We start from the raw sequence: 21,803 nt of genomic DNA on the forward strand, positions 1-21,803 counted from the left end.
GTTTAGCCTAAGTACAACCAAAGGTATTCCAGTTCTGGGCTCTGCCTCTTAAAGCTCCATCGTTTCGGGTGCAGATTGCGCTTTTAGTGGTTGACATCTTTTTCTCTTTCAAGAAACCACTCATTCCGATTATCTTCAAGATGCAACAAGAATAGCGAATCAGTGTACTTATATCTTCTGATTTTCCATCCATTCACCTGCTTTGCGTTGAATAGATGAATTTTAACGATTAATACTATTTGTCATTGCAAGAGGATATTAATTATCTGGACAGTCCACATTATCACCTCTGCAGATCAGTTTAAAAATTTAGACACACCCCAACAGAAAAAAACCGCATTTGTGTCCAACGTTACACATCATGAAGTTCATATAAACAATCGCTGGTTCTGAATTGAATGATTGGGACCAATTTACAAAGCCCCAGCCTGTTAACACCTGCAAAACGGAGGATCTGGCATTTACACTTCGCACATTAGACGAACTAGTTAAAACGATTTTCCCCCCATCAAAAAAAAGCCTTGCAGGCCGTTCAGAAGTGGAAACAGTGGCTGCATTTTAACCATTGCATGCAAGAATACTACTTGTTTAATTTCGAAATAGCAACATTTCAGGACGTGTGGCAGATTCAGTCCTAGGGTTTTACCCGAAGGCTTTTAAGGTAAATAATAATTTCTCGTTCAAACTGTAACTTAAGTTGCAGTTAAGAAAAACACAAGATCCCTCTTCCTTTCCCTATTCCCCAGCCTTTCACACAGTTCTACAACAGCCCCGCTAAAATATATTCAAAATACAGACACACGCTACCACCCACCTCCTCAAGAAATAAACTGGAAATAAAAAATATTCATAAATTTAGAACGAATTTGTTATACTGGTAATGGAAGCTGGATGTGATAGCTGACTGTTCTGGACAACGGAAACACAAATCAGCATGTGTGCCGACTTTTACAACAGTCCATCCAAGGAAGCGTCTTACACAGCGATTTAACACAAAGCGTCAGCAGTGTTTCCTCAACATCGTGTCCTTCAGCTCGTAACTTTTTGACTGCAGCCAAATGAAAGATGTATTTATCTTTTTTTTTAAAAAAAAGAGGCCAATCTTGTACTCAAGAGTGTGACGGAGTTAGTATTACGGTAAGATAGATACTCCCTCAAGGATGTAAATGGACACCTTTAAAGGGTAACTTTCACAGTCTAACCAGGAGTAAAACAGAAGGTCTTGAGGTGGTCAAAATCCTCTCACATGTGCTGTGCTAATGGCTTCCCCGTGCCCAGGGTGCATTCCAACACATCATTAAGGACTTGTTTTATTTCGTATGTATTATCAGTCGCGATTCACCGCTGCATACATTCTGCAGTGATCCAGGGGTTCCTCTGGAAGGGCCGATTGACTGGAGTTCATCAACCGCTTATATCTAATGTGCTGAACGGACAGTTGCCCTTTCATCTAATAAACCAAATACACGTTTCTCTTGTAGTGAGACTACCACTTCATGGTCCGTTTTATTTGATTTATTTACCCTACACAGGTTCCTACATGTATTACCGCCAATTTGCTTCATCGTGCAAATAATAGAAGAACAGTTTAGGGAGGAGTTTCGAAGCTCTGGTCCAAATCGCCGGCTAGTTGAAACACAATCAATTATTTCTCTTTAAAAAAAAACCGTTTTAACTGGTAATTTGTCAAATATTGCCAAAATCCATTTTCTCTCATTTATATTGCCTTTAGTATTAATTTCTACGCGAGGAATCACAAGAGCCAATAACATATATCCGGAATGTGATGCGAAGAGACAAACTCCCAATGCACTATGGTAGCAAGTTGAAACGAATTAATAGTTTTAGAGATGTCTGCCAGGCACTCTAAACGAATTAGGTTTGAAACGACTATTGGATAATATTGCTAGTTAAGAGATTGATTTTGTAGGAAATATAATTTCAGGAGCACGTGCTTAGAAGGCGTAAACCCTTTTGTTATAAGATGATATGGATATGTCAGTCCACTTCCGAGTGATATTTAAATTGCTTTTTATATTTCCCTTGTCGAAGTAGTCCATTTACTTTCTCTCTCCCCCCCCCCCTCCAAAATTAGATTGCAGCTTGCCAGGTAGAGTTATATAGAATGGCTCGCAGCTCTCTCCTGGATACAGGCACATAACTGAGAGACTGCTACATTCCGCCACAGTAAAACAGTTTTCTTGAAAAAGACAGAAGCCTTGCCGCAATGCCCTGCACTTCATAAATCACATCTTTATATGGACAAGGTCAGGGCACCTAACAGCTCAGACATAGGTCTTTGCAGAGTTTCTGCACACTAAGGCATGTTTATTCTCCAGCACAGATCTCTGAGGAGCAGTCCAGCACGCCTCTAATTACTTTTGATTATTTTCATTTGTTGGGGGTCAGCTCTGTTGCCAGTGTTGCTGCAGGGCTGATTTACTACAAATTCCATGCCTTTGAGGGACTGAATGGTGTGTTTTTTAGAATTAGCACCGATTATTCTGCCTCCTTCTTGTGGTATACTGTAAACAGGAAACCAGGACGGGAGACTGTCCTTTAGCAGACGCATAGTAGTTCCTCTCTTCTCCTTTAATGAAGCAGAAAGCTTTATTATTTTACACCGGAGACGCACTAATAGAATATTGTGTTGTGCAGCGAGCGAGCTCACTTCAAAACTCCAGAGAACAACCCCTCCAGTGTCAGCACACTAGAGCCTGACAGATTTTTAATGTCATTAGCAACGGTTAGATTGTCAGGTCATCTTATTTATATTTGATGTGGGTTTGCACATTAACTTCCTTTCCCCTCCCGTTTCGTTAACCAATGAATATTTTACATTTGTTATTAGATTATTTAAGGCAAGCACTTGAACCTGGGATGGAAGGACTGAGGGCCGAACACACAAACCACACTGTATTTTACTTTCTCCATCCAGAGCTTGGTGATTTAATGAGTTGTTGGCGATTCATACACTTTTAATTCTAGGGACGAGCACACGTCCTGAAAACAATTCTATAAGTAAACCAATCATTTGGGAGATATTATTCTCCCGCGGTCGGCTGGACTCATGTTGTTACTCGCTTGTTTATCTTTTGTTTCCCCAAAAATAATTCCTTGAAAGCCTCACTTTTATGTAAAAAAAATGCCTTCTGAGGCGCTGCGTCTCCCAGCATTGTTTTCGGTCTATTACACGTGAAGAAAATAATCTGGAGAACGTTGCCTCCCGCACAGCCCCGCGGGTGGTGCCTTTATACTTGGGTAATTTGGTTCAATATTGGTAACCCGCTGCGGGGTTAGAATAGGGTTCAGCCCAGCCCAGACTGGGAGAGACCTGGTCACCCCGCTTAGAGTTACTCCTGGAACGTAGTTACATACCGGTGTTGTTGCATCAACAAGATGACGCCCTAAGTCTGGAGCTCAAAGGTATTGACGTCCATTTTAAGGATTGAATAGAAATACATAGACCATAGAACAGCATGGTACATGCTCTTTGGCCTACGATGTTTTGCCGAATTTATAATCTATTCTAAGATTTATCTAATCCTTCCCTGCAACATAGCCTTCCATTTTTCTATTATCCATGTGCCTATCTAAAAAGAGTTTCCAATGTCTTTAATGTTTCTGCCTGCCACTCTTCCCGGTAAGCTGTTCCATGCACCCACCACTCTTTGTGTTAAAAACTTACATCTGACATCTCCCTAAACTTTTAATCAATTCCGTTAAAATTATACCCTTTCCATTGCCACCCTGAGAAAACGTCTCTGGCTACCCACCCAATCTATGCCTCTTATCATTTTGTTCCCCTCTATCATTCACTTGGTTCCAAAGAGAAAGCCCTAGCCTGCTCAAACTTTCCTCATAACTCAATGCTCTTTAATCCAGGTAAATCTCCTCAGCAACCTCTCTAAAGGGCCCATATCCTTCCTCTAATGAACTAACCAGAAATGAATATTCCGAGTGTGCACCTGCATTCCAAAGGAGGCCATTCATGCAATTACTGTTAAGAGAATCTCTGCAGATGCTGGAAATTCCAGCAACACACACTGCTCGGGCTGAAGGGTTTCGGCCTGAAACATCGACTGTACTCTTTTCCTAGATGCTGCCTGGCCTGCTGAGTTCCTCCAGCATCTTGTGTGTGTTGCATGCAATTACTGTCCCTTCCAGTTTAGGTGTGGGGCGTGAGATAGGAAAAAGAATTTTAAGATGTATATTGTATACATTTCTCTGACATTAAATGTACCTTTTGAAATGTTCTTATTTTATTTCACATCCCAGTTTATATCACACTCACTGCTATTGAACTCCAGATGTCCATGTACTCAGGGTGAAATATTTGTGTCTGTGCAGCAGCAATGGCCACATATTTCACAAGACCATTCTCTCCCACCCTCCATTTTCAGCCCATTGATTCTGAGAAAGATTATTAGTTTTTACCAGTGTCCCAACCTTCACTATCCTTCAACAGGAGACCCACACAAACTGAGCTCATTCGGCTTGAAGGGCCGAATGACCTACTCCTGCACCTATTGTCTATTATCAGTCATTGTAATTCCCTGCCGTATACTGTTTGTCATACAGCTTAGAAATCCATCCCAGTGTCACACTTAGAACCTGCCTCCTATCATAACTGCAGAAGCCTCCATCTGTGCCACTGAACAGAGCGAATGATGAATCTTATTAGAATCACTGAAAATCCATATAATACCATTCATCCAATGGAGCTTTGTTAACTATTCTTTGGCTTGTTTAACGTGTTAACCGTAAGAATGTGATAACAAAGCAACCCAAGGTGCTCATTTTTTTCCACAATGAATCGTGTCAATAAAAGATTTGTCAAATCAATTGATTCTGATCAGTAATTCATATTACATCAGGTCAAAGAACATCTTTTGTCATCCTCAGCAAAGATTATTTTTGCTAAAGAGGCCCTGATGAACTGGGATCTTTGCAATAATCACTTGAACAAGTAAGAGAGTGATGTATTCTAAAACTCGGTCTTTACCTTAGTAATTCTGGTATATATCAACGTAATTCGGCACCAAGAAGGACATTATTGTTGGCAAGCAATATTGAAATATTCAACCAAGTATTTTCCATCGTGGGATTCAGTTTTTACATTCATCATTAACATGAAATTTTTACCTATTCTATTGACAATGTAAAGTGGGGTTTGGTCAGGAATTAGCGCTTGCTTTGATAAGTAGAATTGGGGAAAAGAGATACCTTCATTCCCTCTTGCTAGGTGGCCAGATCCCATTATTTTGCCTTCACTACAGTATATTTCTGGCTTAAGAGATTAGCCGGGCATTTCTGAAACTTACTTTTCAGCATCTCAAGACTAACCACCAATGTAGCTGAGCATAACACATGCACAGATCTCCATGTGGGTGGCCTTCCTAGAATTCACAGTTGGCAGTGTAATTCAAGTCAGTACTGCACATAATAAATTTGGGTAATATTATAATTTATTTGCTTGTACCCTATTGTGTATTAGCTAATACTACTGAAAATACACAGTTCCTTTCTTCAGAGAAGGCTTTCCATTTTTTACCTTCCAAACATCGAATCTAAGTACCGTATTCAATTATAGTATCAGTTGTGGTATATGATTTATAGACTTTAATTTTATTGCTAAGAAATTTTCCCCAGCAAATTGAATGTCAAATTGTTAAAGGTGATATGATTTTACAAACTTTGAACATTTAAAAATCAACTACAGAAATGCACCCATCAGAAAAGTGATCCCCTTCACCATCCTCATCGTGTTAGTACTGTATGCACAGACAAGCAAACAATCCCTGACATATATTAATAACCAAACAACAAAATGCTCATGCAGCACAGACAAAATATTGGAGGAATTCAGCATGTCTGGCAGCATCCATGGAAATGAATAACTAGCCAACATTTCGGGCCAAGACCCTTCCACAGGACTGGAAAGGAAGGGGAAAGATGCCAGAATAAAAGGGTTGGGGGTGGGGATGGCGGATAGCTAGAATGTGATAGGTAGGTAGAAAATGTAAAGGACTCTGATAGGAGAGGGGACTGGACCATAGGAGCACAAAAATAAGGACGGGCACCAGGGGGAGGTGACAGGCAGTTGAGAAGAGGTAAAAGGCCAAAATGGACAGTAGGAGAAGAGGGGAGGGGGAGTACTCTTTTTTTAACAGGAAGGAGAAATCAATACTCACGCCTTCAGTTTGACGGCTACCCAGACGGAACATAAGGCGCTGCACCTCCACTCTGAGGGTGGCCTCATCACGGCACAAGAAGAGGCCATGTGGGAACGGGAATGGGAATTGGAATTAAAATATTAGGCCATCAGGAAGTTCTACTTTAGATAGGTGGAGTGGAGGTGCTCGACGAAGCAATCCCCCAATTTATGACGTGTCTCACCAGTGTAGGGGGAGCCCACATCGGGTGCACCGGATACAATAGATGACCTCAGCAGATTTTCAGGTGAAGTATTTGTTAATGCAGTTTTGAAAGAACAATGTAAATGTTCCAGTTCAAATAAGGCACTGATGATGAGGATAACAAAGTGAGTCCCAGTTGTATTATTAACATGAAAAATGTGCAGCATTTGCTGTGAGTGTTAAGTATTGGCCTGGATGTTGTAGTACCAGGAAATAATTTTGCCATTAACTATTCATACCGTGGGCATGTTTAGTTTAAATGCTTTTGTGAGGCAAAGTTTTGAGAATGCTATCTGACCACAATACAATGAGGAAATCTGTGTGGCTGAGAATCAGCAGAAGAGTAAGCAACGGTGTCTGCCATTAACCTCTTGCTTGAAAGATTGTGGATTTAACAGTGCAAGGACAGAGAAGGAAATCTAAAGTAGACTGAACAATTTCATGTCTGTTTCAGGTGCAGAAAGACGAATAAAGGGAATGCAATAAAATTATATTAATGAGAGAAAGAGAGCACATAAAGGCAAAAATAGATTTTAAATGTCAAAAAAATAGCTTTTTTAAAATCTCCAGAAACAAGTAAAACCTAAAGGGATAATATGCACCAGTTGTAATAGCTAATTTTTGGCATTGCTGTTTGGGAACAATAAACACCTTGCAGGCCATTGAAAGGATGCACAAGTGAAAATAGACAAGACTTAATTTCCTGTGTTAAGTTTAGTTTATGCCTACTTTGGAAACACCACAATATCATACCATTCGATGTAGAATACAGCAAGGAGTAGACAGTAGGATAGCATTTTGACAAAATTGGTGGTGGAGTGGTTCGGGAGAACTATTTTAATTCCACTGCCATTCTCATTCCAACATATTGGTCCATGGCCCCCTGAACTGCCACGATGAGGCTACTTTCAGACCGGAAGAGGAACAGCTCATATTCTGTCTGCGTAGCATTCAACCTGATGGCATGATCATCAATTTCTTGAACTTCTGGTAATTTCTTTCCCCTCCCCATCCACATTTTTTCCATTCACCATTATGGCTCCCCTTTTACCCCTTATCTTCTCACCTGCCTATCACCCCCACCTCTCTGATTCCCTCCTCCTTCCATTTCTCCCCCAATCCACTCTCCTTTCTTATCAGATTCCTTCTTCCTCAGCCTTTTCCATGTAGCACATCGCAGCTTCTCTCTTCATCCCCTCCCCACCCACCCACTTCCCGCCTCACCTGACTTCACCTATTATCTTCTGGCTTGTACTGTTTCCCCTCCCCACACCTTCTTATTCTGACTTGTTCCCCCTTCTTTTCCAGTCCCGATGAAGGGTCCCAGTCCAAAATCTACTAACAAAGGACATGCATGTTAGCATATGTTAACTTGAGATTCATTTTCTTGCTGACATTTACAGCGAAAACAGAAATGCAATGGGAGTTTATGAAAAACTAGACATAAACAAAGACCGACAAACCATCAATGTGCAAAAGAAGACAAACTGTCCAAATAAAAATAATACTGAGAACTAGTTCAGTTTAACTGTGCATCTGTTTCTTGTGTAATGCTGTGTTATATTATTTGACAATAAATACCAACCAGCTTCACCAATACTTTATAAAAAGCATTGGCTCATTATCTCCTTTACAGTGCATATGAATTCTCTATATAAAAAAACACACACACACATTTTGTACACATAATCCTTTTAACTCTATAATATTGCACCAGGACATCCTTTAGCACAACAATTCATGGGAATGAGCCTATACACTGTATGGGTAAAAGTGAAAATCCAGAGTGATAGAATAGAACTACCTATGAACACAGCAAAATGCCAAATACATAAATAAGCTTTATGTAGAGAAAAAAAGGGCAGCATTGTAAAAACCATTGAATATCATTGTTCCAAGAAAAAGTTAATAAAACACCTAATTTATTAAATTTATACCTGTATGTGTACTATTGTACTTTCATCCTGTTTTTCTCTCTCTCTCACTCACTCACTCACTCACTCACTCACACACACACACACACACACACACACACACACACACACACACACACACACACACACACACACACACACACACACACACACACACACACACACACACACACACACACACACTTTATCCATTGTCCATTATATTCCAGTTAATTAGTCCATTGGCAGCCACTTATTTAGGACAACTCTTAAAGAACAAAAGCTCATGGAGAAAATAGTCAGGATTCCCTTAATTTTTTTTGGGACACCATGCCACTTAGTTACAACAGGAGTTTGTCGCTGAACAGTTTCTAATAAGTGTCAGTTATGTGTACTTGTGTGACTGTGCTTAGGGTGAACAATTTTTAAATAGCATCAATTGCATGTGCTCATTCTAAAACCAGTGATTTTTGTCAATGATAGTTGTTGAGAAGTAAGCAGTAAGATGATTTAGAATTGTTTTGTTCACTGCGATTTCAAGTGTTCAAGCTTGGATATGCCAGAAATGGACGGGAGTGAAAAATGAAATGATTTCAGTCTCCAACAAGTTGAATTTGAGGTATTAACAATTAACTTGAATATTGTAATGAAAATGAAAATTTGGAGAATGCAATTATTAAAAGCATTGTATGAAGGTAATCCATTATTTGCACTAGATGTCTGCACTAACTTTCATTTACAGTAACCATATAACCATATAACAATTACAGCATGAAAACAGGCCATCTCGGCCCTTCTAGTCCGTGCCGAACGCTTACTCTCACCTAGTCCCACTGACCCGCACTCAGCCCATAACCCTCAATTCCTTTCCTGTCCATATACCTATCCAATTTTACTTTAAATGACAATATCGAACCTGCCTCTACCACTTCTACTGGAAGCTCGTTTCACACAGCTACCACTCTCTGAGTAAAGAAATTCCCCCTAATGTTACCCCTAAACTTTTGCACCCTCTCAACTCATGTCCTCTTGTTTGAATCTCCCCTACTCTCAATGGCCTATCCACGCCAATTCTATCTATCCCCCTCATAATTTTAAATACCTCTATCAAGTCCCCCCTCAACCTTCTACGCTCCAAGGAATAAAGACCTAACTTGTTCAACCTTTCTCTGTAACTTAGGTGCTGAAACCCGGGTAACATTCTGGTAGTTAATCAAAAAGACATGGCAGTATGTTGTATCTGACAATGACATCAATACTTGTGTGGGACTGTTGTTAGAGTGGAATAACCATGACACTGGGACAGTTCCACTCCCTCGACCTTGGAAGTCCACACAAACTGGGTCTTCCTTGGTTGCAGTGGATGACCTTGACTTCTTCTGTGCCTCGGCATGCCCTTTGCTCCCCCCAAAATGTTGCAGAACTGCCTTCTTGACCGTTGGATCTCTCTGTTGGTCTAATATGCCCAGTCCACTGGAGGTGATTTCATATGCTAGGACAGCCATGTCCCTGTCTCACTGGGACATGAGGTCCGCCGGCTACCTGGTCTAGCCTGTCTGTCGAAGCAGTGTAATGGGGTGTGGTTGTTGCGGCACGCAAACAGCTACCTGGAGCAACAGGTGAGAGCTGAGTGTCCAGTGGGGACAAAAGTTGAGTGAGCTGCTCAGAATGGACACAACAAGCCCCTTCAGCAGCGGACACCACCCACACAGCAGCATACGCTCGGTGAATTTGTCTCTCAATAGTTGTGTTCTAGTTTGTTCTGCATTTCATTTAAATTCATCATTTCTTATTCAGCTAAATGGTAGTTTGTCCATTTTATACCCTTTTAACTATTTCTCCCACCCTGTAAGAACCCCAGAGATATAGAAACGCCAACAGAAGCTCCAAAGAGCTCATCCCTGGAAGAGGAAGGATATTCGAAGACGGGTTACACCTGGGAACAACTTGAAAAACTGGCTCAGGACAGGGTCTCTGGCAAAATGCTGTCAGAAGCCTAAGCCCCAGCCCCAGTAGGGCAGAAGGGCTTAAGACAAGCCACTGTATAGTTATATGCATATAACTATATATAGTTATATATATAGTTATCTACAGTATGCATGTGTGTATGTGTGTCGGTGCTGCTGAATTTTATTATTTATATATAAATTTATATATGTATGTATATGTACTATATATATATATATCCTTACTAAAATTGCTGATGCAAGTTATAGATTCAGGGAAGGAAACCAGTCATCTGTATTCAGTCTGGCCCTATGAATGAATCTCAATCTAATTGCCCCTGAACTGATGGTCAATCCGTCAGATCAGGGGCAGTTGGGGATTCACAATAAATTTTGTCATTTCCAGTGATATCAGAGGGATAGAATGGTAGGCAGAGGGAGTGGCATGGCTCTGCTGGTAAAGAATGCCATCAAATCATTAGAAAAATGTGACATAGGATCGGAAGATGTTGAATCCTTGTGCGTTAAGAAACTGCAAGTGTGAAAGGACCCTGGTGGTAGTTATATACAGGCCTCCTGAGAAAGGCTGGGATGTGGACCACAGGTTACAAAAGGAAATAGAAAAGGTGTGTCAAAAGGGCAATATTATGATAGTCATGGGAGATTTTAACATGCAGGTTTATTGGGAAGACCAGGTTGGTAATGGATCTCAAAAGAGTGGAGGTTGTTTAATGGCAATGAGATGCCTTTTTAGAGCAGTTTGTCATTGAGCCTACTAGGGGATCAGCTATACTGGATAGGATGTTATGTATTGAAATGGAGGTGATTAGGGAGCTTAAGGTAAAGGAACTATCTGGAGAGAAGTTTTTTTTAAATCTTTATCCCATGTTCTTAATTGCCACTTAGAACTTAATCCTCTGATAGCTCTTTTAGGTACCTTGGGTGAGGCAGACATGCATTTGAGTCTGACTAAATGTCGAACATTATCTTTTGCCTCTCTTTTGGCTAGACGTTTAGTTCTCCTTAGGTGGAGAGATGTTGCCCCACCCACTTATGCTCAATGACTTAATGATATTATGTCCTGTTTAGACCTTGAAAAAATTATTATTCACTACTCAATTCAGACATAAGGTTTCAAAAGGTGTGGGGACCTTTACTTGAATACTTTCATAACTCCCCTTTAGATTAAATTTATTCTTTTTAATCCCTTACTTTCAGCTTTTTTTCTCTCTGTAAATTTTATGGTTTCTTTTTGATGGAAATTACATTATAGTTTTGGTATTAGGCATTATTCTTTTTTAAAATTTATATTTACAGCTCTGTGGGGTCGAACGCTCTGATTATTTTTTTACATATTGTAATGGTTGGCCTGGAGTTTCAAAGTGGGAGGGTAGGGAGGATACTAACTTTATATGATTTTATTCTGGGTGCTGTTTCCTTATTGTTATGAATTACATAATTGAGACACTTATTTTGTACTGTATTAATCTTCACTTTGTTGTTGGGTTCTTTTGTTTGTAGTTGGTTTGTAGAAATGCATAAAAATTAATTTTAAAAAGGAACTTTTAGAAGTCCGTGATCACAATATGACTGAGTTCAACAAGGGAGAAATTAAAGTCTGACGTAGTGGTATTTCAGTGGAGTAAAGGAATTGAGAGTGGTAAGAGAGAGGAGTTGGCCAAAATAAGTTGGAAGGAGATGCTAGCAGGGATGTCAGCAGAACAACAGTGGCATGAGGTTCTGGGAAAAATGAGGAAGGTGCGGGATAAATGTATTTGAAAAACAAAGAAATATTCAAATGGCAAAATAGTACAACTGGCTGACAAGGGACGTCAAAGCTAATGTAAAAGTAAAAGAGAGGACATATAACAAAGCAAGAATTAACTGGAAGATAAAGGATTGGGAAACTTTTAACAGCCTACAGAAAGCAAATAAAAGAATCAATTGAAGGAAAAAGATGAAATATGAAAGCAAGCTAGAAAACAATATCAAAGTGGATAGAAAAAGCTTTTTCAAGTATATAATGTATAGAAGATGAAAGAGAGATGAGAGTGGAGACAGGACTGCAAGAAAATGAGGCCGGGGAAATAATAATGGAGGACAAGGAGATGGCAGATGAACTAAATGAGTATTTTGCATCAGTCTTCACTGTGAAAGACACTAGCAGTGTGCCAGATGTTGAAGGGCGTGAGGGAAGAGAAGTGAGTGCAGTTACTATTACAAGGGAGAAGGTGCTCAAAAAGCTGAAAGACCAAAAGGTACATAAGTTACCCAGACAAGATGAACTGCACCCTAGGGTTCTGAAAGAGGTAGAGGCAGAGATTGTGGAGGCATTAGTAATGATCTTTGAAGAATCATTGGACTCTGGCATGGTTCTGGAGGACTGGAAAATTGCAAATGTCACTCCACTCTTTAAGAAAGGAGGGAGGCACCAGAAATAAAATTATAGACCAGTTAGCCTGACCTCAGTAGTTGGGAAGGGGCAGGTAGTGTTGAGGAAACAGGAAGGTTGCTGAAGGGCTTAGACAGATTAGGAGAATGGGCAAGAAAATGGCAAATAAAATATAATGTTAGAAAATGCACTTTGGTAGAAGAAATAAATGTGCAGACTATTTTCTAAACATGGATAAAAACAAAAAATATAAGATGCAAAGGGCCTTAGGGAGTCCTTGTGCAGAACATTCTGAAGGTTATCTTCATCTCTTCTCCCTCCTGCCATCTGGGAAAAGGCTCCGAAGCATTCGGGCTCTCACGGCCAGACTATGTAACAGTTTCTTCCCCCAAGCTATCAGACTCCTCAATACCCAGAGCCTGGACTGACACCTTGCCCTACTGTCCTGTTTATTATTTATTGTAATGCCTTGCACTGTTTTTGCGCACTTTATGTAGTCCTGTGTAGGTCTGTAGTCTAGTGTAGCTTTCTCTGTGTTGTTTTTTTTTTACATAGTTCAGTCTAGTTTTTGTACTGTGTCATGTAACACCATGGTCCTGAAAAACGTTGTCTCATTTTTACTATGCACTGTACCAGCAGTTATGGTCGAAATGACAATAAAAGTGACTTGACTTGACTTGAACTTGCAGGTTTGAGTCGGAGGTGAGGAAGGCAAATGCAATGTCAACATTCATTTCAAGAGGTCTAGAATACAAGGGCAGGGATGTGATGCTGATCCTAATAGCCATTTCAAACAAAATTCAATGAGGAAGATCAATGGCCAAACTTCAGCAGGATCTCTCTCCAAATCACTTTGTTACCCAAGGATGCCAATCAATCACAGATAGATCTTTACAATAAGAGTGTAACCTGAGGTGTATCTCTCTGATTAGACAAGTTACGACTACAGCAGTTAGCAATGGTAATGTAAACTCAGAGGCAACTTAAGATTTCAAAGGAGAAGATTCAAAACAATGAGTGATAGACCTTTATGGCATTGGAAGCCATTTGTGTCTGTGCCCATAATCGGTCTCGTGGACCAACTTTACTGTCTTGCTACTGATCACCAATGCCTTCCCTTACCATAGATCTCCAGCGCCACCTCCCTACCTCACATCAGCCCCCACTCCACAATTATCCATTTTCATCTATTTCAATAAATTATCTTATTTGTAAATTATACAGTATATTCAAAAGCATTTGAGATTCACATTTTAAAGGGGACACAAGATGCACTATTCTGTAAATCCATTACAAAAGGTTTGAAGAATTCATTACACCTTTATAAATTACTGTTTAGACATTAGCTGGAGAATTTTACTCAGTTTATACATTAGAAATAATGTTAATACTTTAGATTTTCCAGAATGGCAGCAAGACTGAGGGATTCCAGTGATGTGGAAAGACTATAGATGTTGAGATAATTCTCCAAGACACAGCAGGTAAGTGGAGCTATTCAAAATTCAGGAATTTTATAGGGTAAATAGGGAGAACATTTCTGCCATCACTTTAAATTTGTATCCCTTGGTTACTCATTACCCTGTCAATCTATAAGGTGATTCTAAACTAAACAGGAGATGAAAAGAAATGAACTGGGAGGTTTTATGACCTGGAATCCATTGCTTGAAAATACTGGTTTAACTATTTTCATAAGGGAATTGAATAAGTTCTGGAAGGGGGTGGAGGTGAAAGTCTCTGGGATAGAGCAGGGGAGTGGGGGAATAACTGGGTTGGGTGCAGAAATTATTATTTAAATTGGGTTCTATGCAGCTTGAGTGTAGAGTTCGAGAAATAAATGTTTAAGCATGTGTTTAAGCTTGCAGTAGTTTTTTAATGATGTTCATAAAATTCACCCATGTTTTTGGAATACATTAGAGATTGAATTTTACTTGGAGCCGACTATGCAAATAGCCTACAAAATTTTACTCTTTGATTCTGCTTTCTGGAGCTGTTGGAAGAATCTCTAAGAAGCGAATTAGAAACTTCACAGATACCTACTTTCAATCATGTCTGCATATCCAGAATTGGATATAAGATATTTAAACAAAAAATCTTTAAAATTAATGTGAAATGTGATTGCATACAATAAGAATCTTAATCATTAAACATTGCACAAACATCTCCTTTAGTATATGATGTAGATACAGTGAAACTAATGGTATACATTCTAATTTTAGTCAAATTCTGTATTCATTATTTTGTGATACCTTTATACTTTTATACAGGCAAATAGAAGAGGAAATCTTCATTACCTGTGGAATTGTTTTAATGTAATTGTTTATTCCAACTAAATTCTGTTTACAACTCTGTTCAAATAATTGTTTTATTCCAACATTGACTCATCTCTGCTCTTCCCTTTCTGCCATATTCAGCTTCTTGTCCAAGACATTTGATAGGTGCCCTCTGCCAAGCCAGACTTACCATGATAAAATGGTGCCATGGCCAAGCAGCTTGTCCAAAAACCAACCACGTACTGAAGAGGTGAAGCATATTATACTGACTTGCATCTACTTTTTTTCAGTTATATACTTCTGAACAGCATTTTAAGGTGAGTTGTAGACACTGATTAGCACATCACAGAAGCCATCCTCCTGTCCATGGACTCTGTCTATACTTTTCACTACATCAGTTAGCAGTCAGTATAATCAAAGACACCCCATCCACGCTGGACATTCTCCCTGTTTCCTTTCCATTGGGCAGAATGAACAAAACCTGAAAGCACCTACCAGCAAGCTCAAGCATAGCTTCTACCCAACTGTTATAAAGCTATTAAAGGGTATAAGATTAACTCTTGACCTCACTATCTATCCCTTTATGATCTTGCATCTTACTGTTTACCTGCACTGCACTTTCTCTGCAGATGCTACACTTCATTCTGCACTCTGCTATTGTTTTACCTTTTACTACCTCAATGCACAGATTTGATTTGTATGAACAGTATGCAAAGCAAGCTTTAATAATAAAGCAGTTCTAACACCAAAATTACAGCATTTATGAAATTAAACAATACAGTGGATTTTTTTTTATTCCTTGGAATTGAAATGATATGAACAAAATATTTCCTTTCCTTGTGCTCTTCATTACCTCACCACTTGACTCTCCACTGATTCGAAATAATTTTTCAACTTTATGATATTTGTAACTGCAGACGAAGAAATGTATTATCTTCATGTTCTTTCTTATCTTTACATGCTTACCCTGCAAGTATTTTCTCATTCTGTGGGCAAAGTAGCGGTACGTAGCCATTAAAAAGCTCCAAGCAGTACTCAGTGCAGACTTATTCACAACTTGTACTTTCTTACATAGCTATTTGTGGTATTAGAAAATGCTCAATAAATTTCAACACATAAATGCAACTTACAAACTTGAAACCATTTACAAGATTTCATGCACTGATTACCTAAAATATATATAATGATTTATAATTCTAGCAGCTATTACAATATTTGTGTTGAGGAAATCATTACTTTGAATTTTTAGTAGGAAGTATTTTATGTTATTCTGTAAGTAAGTCATATTTTAACCTTAAATTTAGAAAATACTAGACATTTAGCAAGTCAGTCATGGATGAGTGCTAAAATTCCTCCAAACCAACGTGCAGGACTGATCAATGGTTACTGGAATTGTTGGATTGAAGTTATTTCTGTAGAAGGGGGTTATACCAGTTACTGAAAGCAAAGGTTCACATACTGTTTCCAACAAATACTTGTAATATTGGATCATTTTTCTCAATAAATAAATAAAAAGTATACTGTTTTTTGTGTTATTTATTGAATTAGGTTCTCTTTATCTAGTTTTAGGACAGATAAAGATCTGATCATATTTTTGGTAATATTTATGCAGAAATAGAGAAAATTCTAAAGGGTTCACAAACTTTCCAGCAACACTGTAAAACTTTGATAAACTTCTATAGATGTACAGTGGATAGTATACTGACTGGTTGCATCATGGTCTGGTATGGAAACACCAATGCCTTTGAACTGAAAAGCTTACAAAAAGTGGTAGATGCAGCCCAGTCTATGACAGATAAAGCCCTCCCACCATTGAACACAGTGGTGTTGCAGGAAATCAGCATCTATCATCAAGGACCTCCACTGTCCAGGCCATGCTTTCTTCTCACCACTGCCATCATGAAGGACATAGAGGATCCTCAGAACTGATACCACTAAGTTCAAGAGCAGTTATTACTCGTCAACCATGAGGCTCTTGAACCAGAGGGGATAACTTGACTCAATGTCACTAACCTTGACATTGAATTGTTTCCATAACCAATGGACTCACTTTCAAGGATTCTTCACCTCATGTTCTTGATATTTATTTCTTATCTATCTGTCTATTTCTTTCTTTCTTTCTTTGCTTTTTGTATTTGTACATTGTTGTCTTTTGCACACTAGTTGTCTGTCGGGTGCAGCATTTCATTGATTCTATGTTGTTTCTTTGTAGATACTGAGAATGCCTGCAAGACAATGAATCTCAGGGTTGTATTCGGTGACGATAAATTTACTTTGATAATAAATTTACTTTGAACTTTGACTATTTGTTTCTCTGCTACCGACTACACATATTTTATATTTACCCTGCCATCTTGGCTCATTTTTTTTTGTACTTCTCAATAAATTTGCATGAATTAACCACATGTGAAGTAAATTTCAATACTGGTGACACTGTCTTTAGTCACTGTAACAAACTTAGTTCTAGAGCCACCTCCCTACCTGGCTTCTGTTTGATTGAACCTACTCTACACTGGTATCATACCAGTGAAAACAAACTCCGAGACAAACTCAGGACTATGTGTTTGCACCATCCTTAACAGCTTTGTGGTAATACTTGACTCTATACCCATTAAATGAATCTCCTGCTCAAGGTCTCACTTATGCCAAAATTACTTCCAAGTGTAACTATACCAACACACTTCTAACCATCCTCTCTCATTTTGCAGTCTATAAACTTGAAATCGATTCAGCTTTGAATATAATGACTCATTCCGTACAGAATCCTAGTTAGAGATTCCCATATTTCACGAATCTCTGATGAAAGAAATTCCTCTTCATATTGATCTCAACAGGACATTTTTTTTAATCCTCAAACTCTGTCAAGTTCCTGCAAGATTTTGACATCCTTCAGAAAGATCACTTTCTAAACTTTGAAGTGAACAAACCCAGTCTGCCTAATCTTGAATCATTGGGTAATACCTTCCTACCTAAAATCAATTTTGTGAATCTGCTCTTCACTTTCCATAAGGGAAACATGTCCTTCTTTAAGTAAGGGGACCAAGACCTTGCAACACATTCCAGGCAAGGTCTCACTCATGAAACATAAATTTGCAGTCAAACATCCTTACTTATATACCACATTCCCCTTGAAATAAAGGTAAAAACGGTTAAACCACTTTCAATGTAAAATAAAGCTAAAATTAGTGGAAACAGATGTATGATTTTCAGCTGCTTATGATAACATTGCTGCAACCAGTCGGAGTGGAGAGTATTGGATAGTTCCCCTGTCAATTATCGCTGTAAGTGACTGAGATTGATTTAAAATGCATAATTTATGTCATTGTCTTTTCCTGAATAAGTTACTTTGCTTTTATTAGAAAAAATGTATTGCAATTTCTATTACATTCCACCCCGCCCCTGTTTTAAAAATACAGTGTTGAATATTGGCAATATAGCCTATATTTGATAATATAGACAATCTATAGTCTATATTGGCAAACTATAGACTGTTTGCTGTGAATCACAAGCCCACCCACATCCAACTCATTGATTGATTTGAAGTATGCGGAATATGCGCAGCACTGCAAACTTTTAGTTGGGCTTAGACTAGATGACAAGAAATAATTATTTTTGTACACTGCCAAGACATGTGGAAAAAAACATGGACAGGTTTCGAAGAGAAGATGGCATTTCTGCATTGAGGGGGATCAGCTGGTTATAAATTTAGACTGCAATTGATGATGAGCCTAGACGTAGCTTAGCTTCTTACAGATGCCAGAGAGGAATTTATGAAAGAGTTCCTGAAACTGTTTTAATTTTGCTTTTTGCTATACTCAGAAGATGGTCTTGCCTGTGTGCAAGGTTGGTTTTGACTGGGGTAGAATGGCCCTACTGCATTTAATTTTTTGTGGTGGTGTGTTTGAATATAGTAATGGAATTAATTTTCTTATTTCTTAGGTAACTTTTAAAGAAGGATGAAGAACTTATTTAAAAATTCTTAAATAGCAACAGGCAGCATGTAAAACAGGCATTAATGCAGCTGAGGGGAAAATTGCTGAGTGAAAAGGAATGTAGTGGGTAGAAATATGTCTTTAATGGGTAATACTAAATGGGTGCACAGGATGCCTGTTATACATCCCTCCAGATACTAACATCAATAGAAATGAATAGGCTGAAACTTGCTGGCTGTGGCCAGCAGTTCTGGCATTCAGCCATTCAAACTGAAGTACATCCCAGACTTAGACACTTGCACTGTTAGTCTTGATCTTGTTGACAGATTTGGAATGCTGGGAAATTGCTGAGGAATTGTCTCTTGGATCCTTTGCCAGGTCAGAGCTGGCCTGGGATCAGAAACCCCACTGATTTCAGTAGGGATTCTAATCCTTGCAGGTTAGAAGAAATGAAAGTTTACAATGACTTTTCAATTATGTTTTGTAATTATCTAGTTACTTATTATCTTTTTTTTATCTTTTGTGATTTTAATTAACTTCATTTTTTAATTTAAATTTTAAATAATCTTTCTTTGCGTACAATTTTAGTAGCTTTTAATTGTCGCAGAATATTGGAAATATTTTTTAAAATTGTAACCGACTTAACAGACGGCAAAGCTCTTCCTTTAGCTTGGCCTTTTGTTTAGGGTTTTTCAGAAGAGAGTTTACACCCACTGCTGGCTATCACCCACACTTCACCTCTAGACTCCAGAGTGCAGCAGGCCTCCGAGTCAGACCCTCTACAACCAACAGGTAAATGTGGGCAGACGTATTCCAGCATTATCTGGTTTATTATTGGCAATGGATTATAATGTGCTTAAAGCTGTGGGCCAAAGATACATTTCGTAACTCTTTATTTAAATAGCCATTCAAAATACTTACAGCAGCCAAACTTTAAAGAAATATCCCATGATGAATTATTGTTGTTTTTAAGCCCTGAATATAAATCACGGCAAGGAATGTAAGAGGAATGCATACCAGTGAAAGGAAAATTTTTTGAAGGGTAATCAAGGGAGTGGCAGATGTTATACCCCATAGGTAGCACTATGGGGTTCGTGTGTGTGTGTGTGTGTGTGTGTGTGTGTGTGTGTGTGTGTGTGTGTATAAAATTCTGACTGGCTGCATCACTGTCTGGTGGGGAGGGGTGAGCTACAGCACAGGATCGAATTTGCCGAAAGTTGTAAAATTAGTCAGTGTCTCAGATGGATCCCCACTGCCCAGGACATACCTTCTTCTCTTTGTTAGCATCAGGAAGGAGGTACTGGAGTCTGAAAACACACACAGTGATTCTGGGACAGCTTCTTCTCTGCCATCAGTTTTCTAAATGGACATTGAACCCGTGAACGCTACCACGGAACTTATTTAAAATTTCTGTTTTTGCACAACTTATTTCAACTTAACTACTTAATATACACATATATAATGAATGTAATTCAGTTTTTAAAAATATTTATAATGTATTGCTTTGCACTGCTGCCACAAAGTTAACACACTTCATAACATCTGCTGGTGATATTAATCCTGATTCTGATACATTATATGGACCCTATGTATCACACACACAGATGATGGTCCAAGAGCTGCATTGAACAAGGGAGGTCAAATGAAAAAAAAAGGGACATCATGAAATTGAATATTTATGTGAAGGACATATGTTTGGTTCTCCAGTTATTACAATGGGAAAACAGCTGGGACAGCTAACCCGAACTCCAGATACCAATGAGATGTCCTTGATATCCCCACCCTCTGCATTCCATGAGAAAGATCTAAAGCACTCAGTCGGAAAGTAATTATCAACATTTTGCGGACCATGTTCACAACAGTACTGACAAAACGTACTTGGTCAGCTAACAAAGGACATTTCATTCTGGTGGGGGCACATAATGCAAATCCATGGAGAGAACAAACTGCTTTACAGATGGATGTAAGTATCACCTTGAAGAGAACATGCTATAATTAATGAGGTCGTACGGTTATAGTTTGTAAGGATAGGGTTCACAATCATTATATTCATTGAAACTGACTAATAATTAACTTGTGGCAAACTGCAGCAATGTGTGACGAGGCTCTGGATTTTTCAAAAGCGTAAAACATCAGAGCTGGCCTTTATACTTTGGAGACAACAATGCAACAGAAAACGACTTTTCAATTCTTTTGTTGTAAATTAGTAGCAAGTATAAAAGTCTGACTTCCAATTGAACGTTTGAGACAATAAGTAGCTGCACTGGATTATAAATAGATATGTCAATCTCTGAACATAAGTGTCGTTGAAAATGCATTGCTCTGACACCATGTAAGTTGCTGCTTTGACCAATGGAACATCACTTGGTATCCTTTCTTGACTGGGAGTGAAGTGGGTTAAACATGCATTTTGAAACTCTGGCACATGTCGAGTGAATTATTTTCCATGGATCAGCGTGTTCAGTCATAAAAATAAAGCACAGATCAATCTGGTCTTCTTCTGCTTAGTTTGAACTTTGTGAATGTGGGGCAAACAGTGGGCATAATGGGCCTGACCTACTGTGAATGTAAGAATGAGGCTAATAGCAAAAATTTAACTGTAATACCAGGTTAGTGTGTTAGTGTGTTAGGTTAAGCATGACAATCTGGAAGGTGTTATTTTTTGCTCCTCCACTTATAAAAATATTGAAATAATCATACTAAAATGATTTCAATGTTTAGGAGAAGTTTGGATAAGTAAATGGATGGGAGGGGTATGAAGGGCTAGATTTAATTCTTCTTGGTTTGGACTCAGTGCTGCTCCTTAATGATTCTGCAGACTAATTGGTTGCAGCGATACACAAGTCCATTCACTCTGTATAGGATGCTGCATAGTTTTCATTGCTGGGTCAACCCCTTGAGTAAGTCCTTGAGTAACGACAAGTCTTCTGT

The 21,803-nt window shown here is 38.8% G+C and overlaps 1 protein-coding gene across 8 annotated transcripts in view; it reads right to left on the reverse strand.

Annotated features, from left to right (window-relative positions):
- The window catches only part of mecom (MDS1 and EVI1 complex locus), a 462,369-nt gene that overhangs the window by 117,705 nt on the left and 322,861 nt on the right, over positions 1–21,803 (reverse strand). The window lies entirely within an intron of this gene.

This window comes from Hemitrygon akajei, chromosome 3 (genome assembly GCF_048418815.1).
Source record: "Hemitrygon akajei chromosome 3, sHemAka1.3, whole genome shotgun sequence".
Lineage (NCBI taxonomy): Eukaryota > Metazoa > Chordata > Chondrichthyes > Myliobatiformes > Dasyatidae > Hemitrygon > Hemitrygon akajei.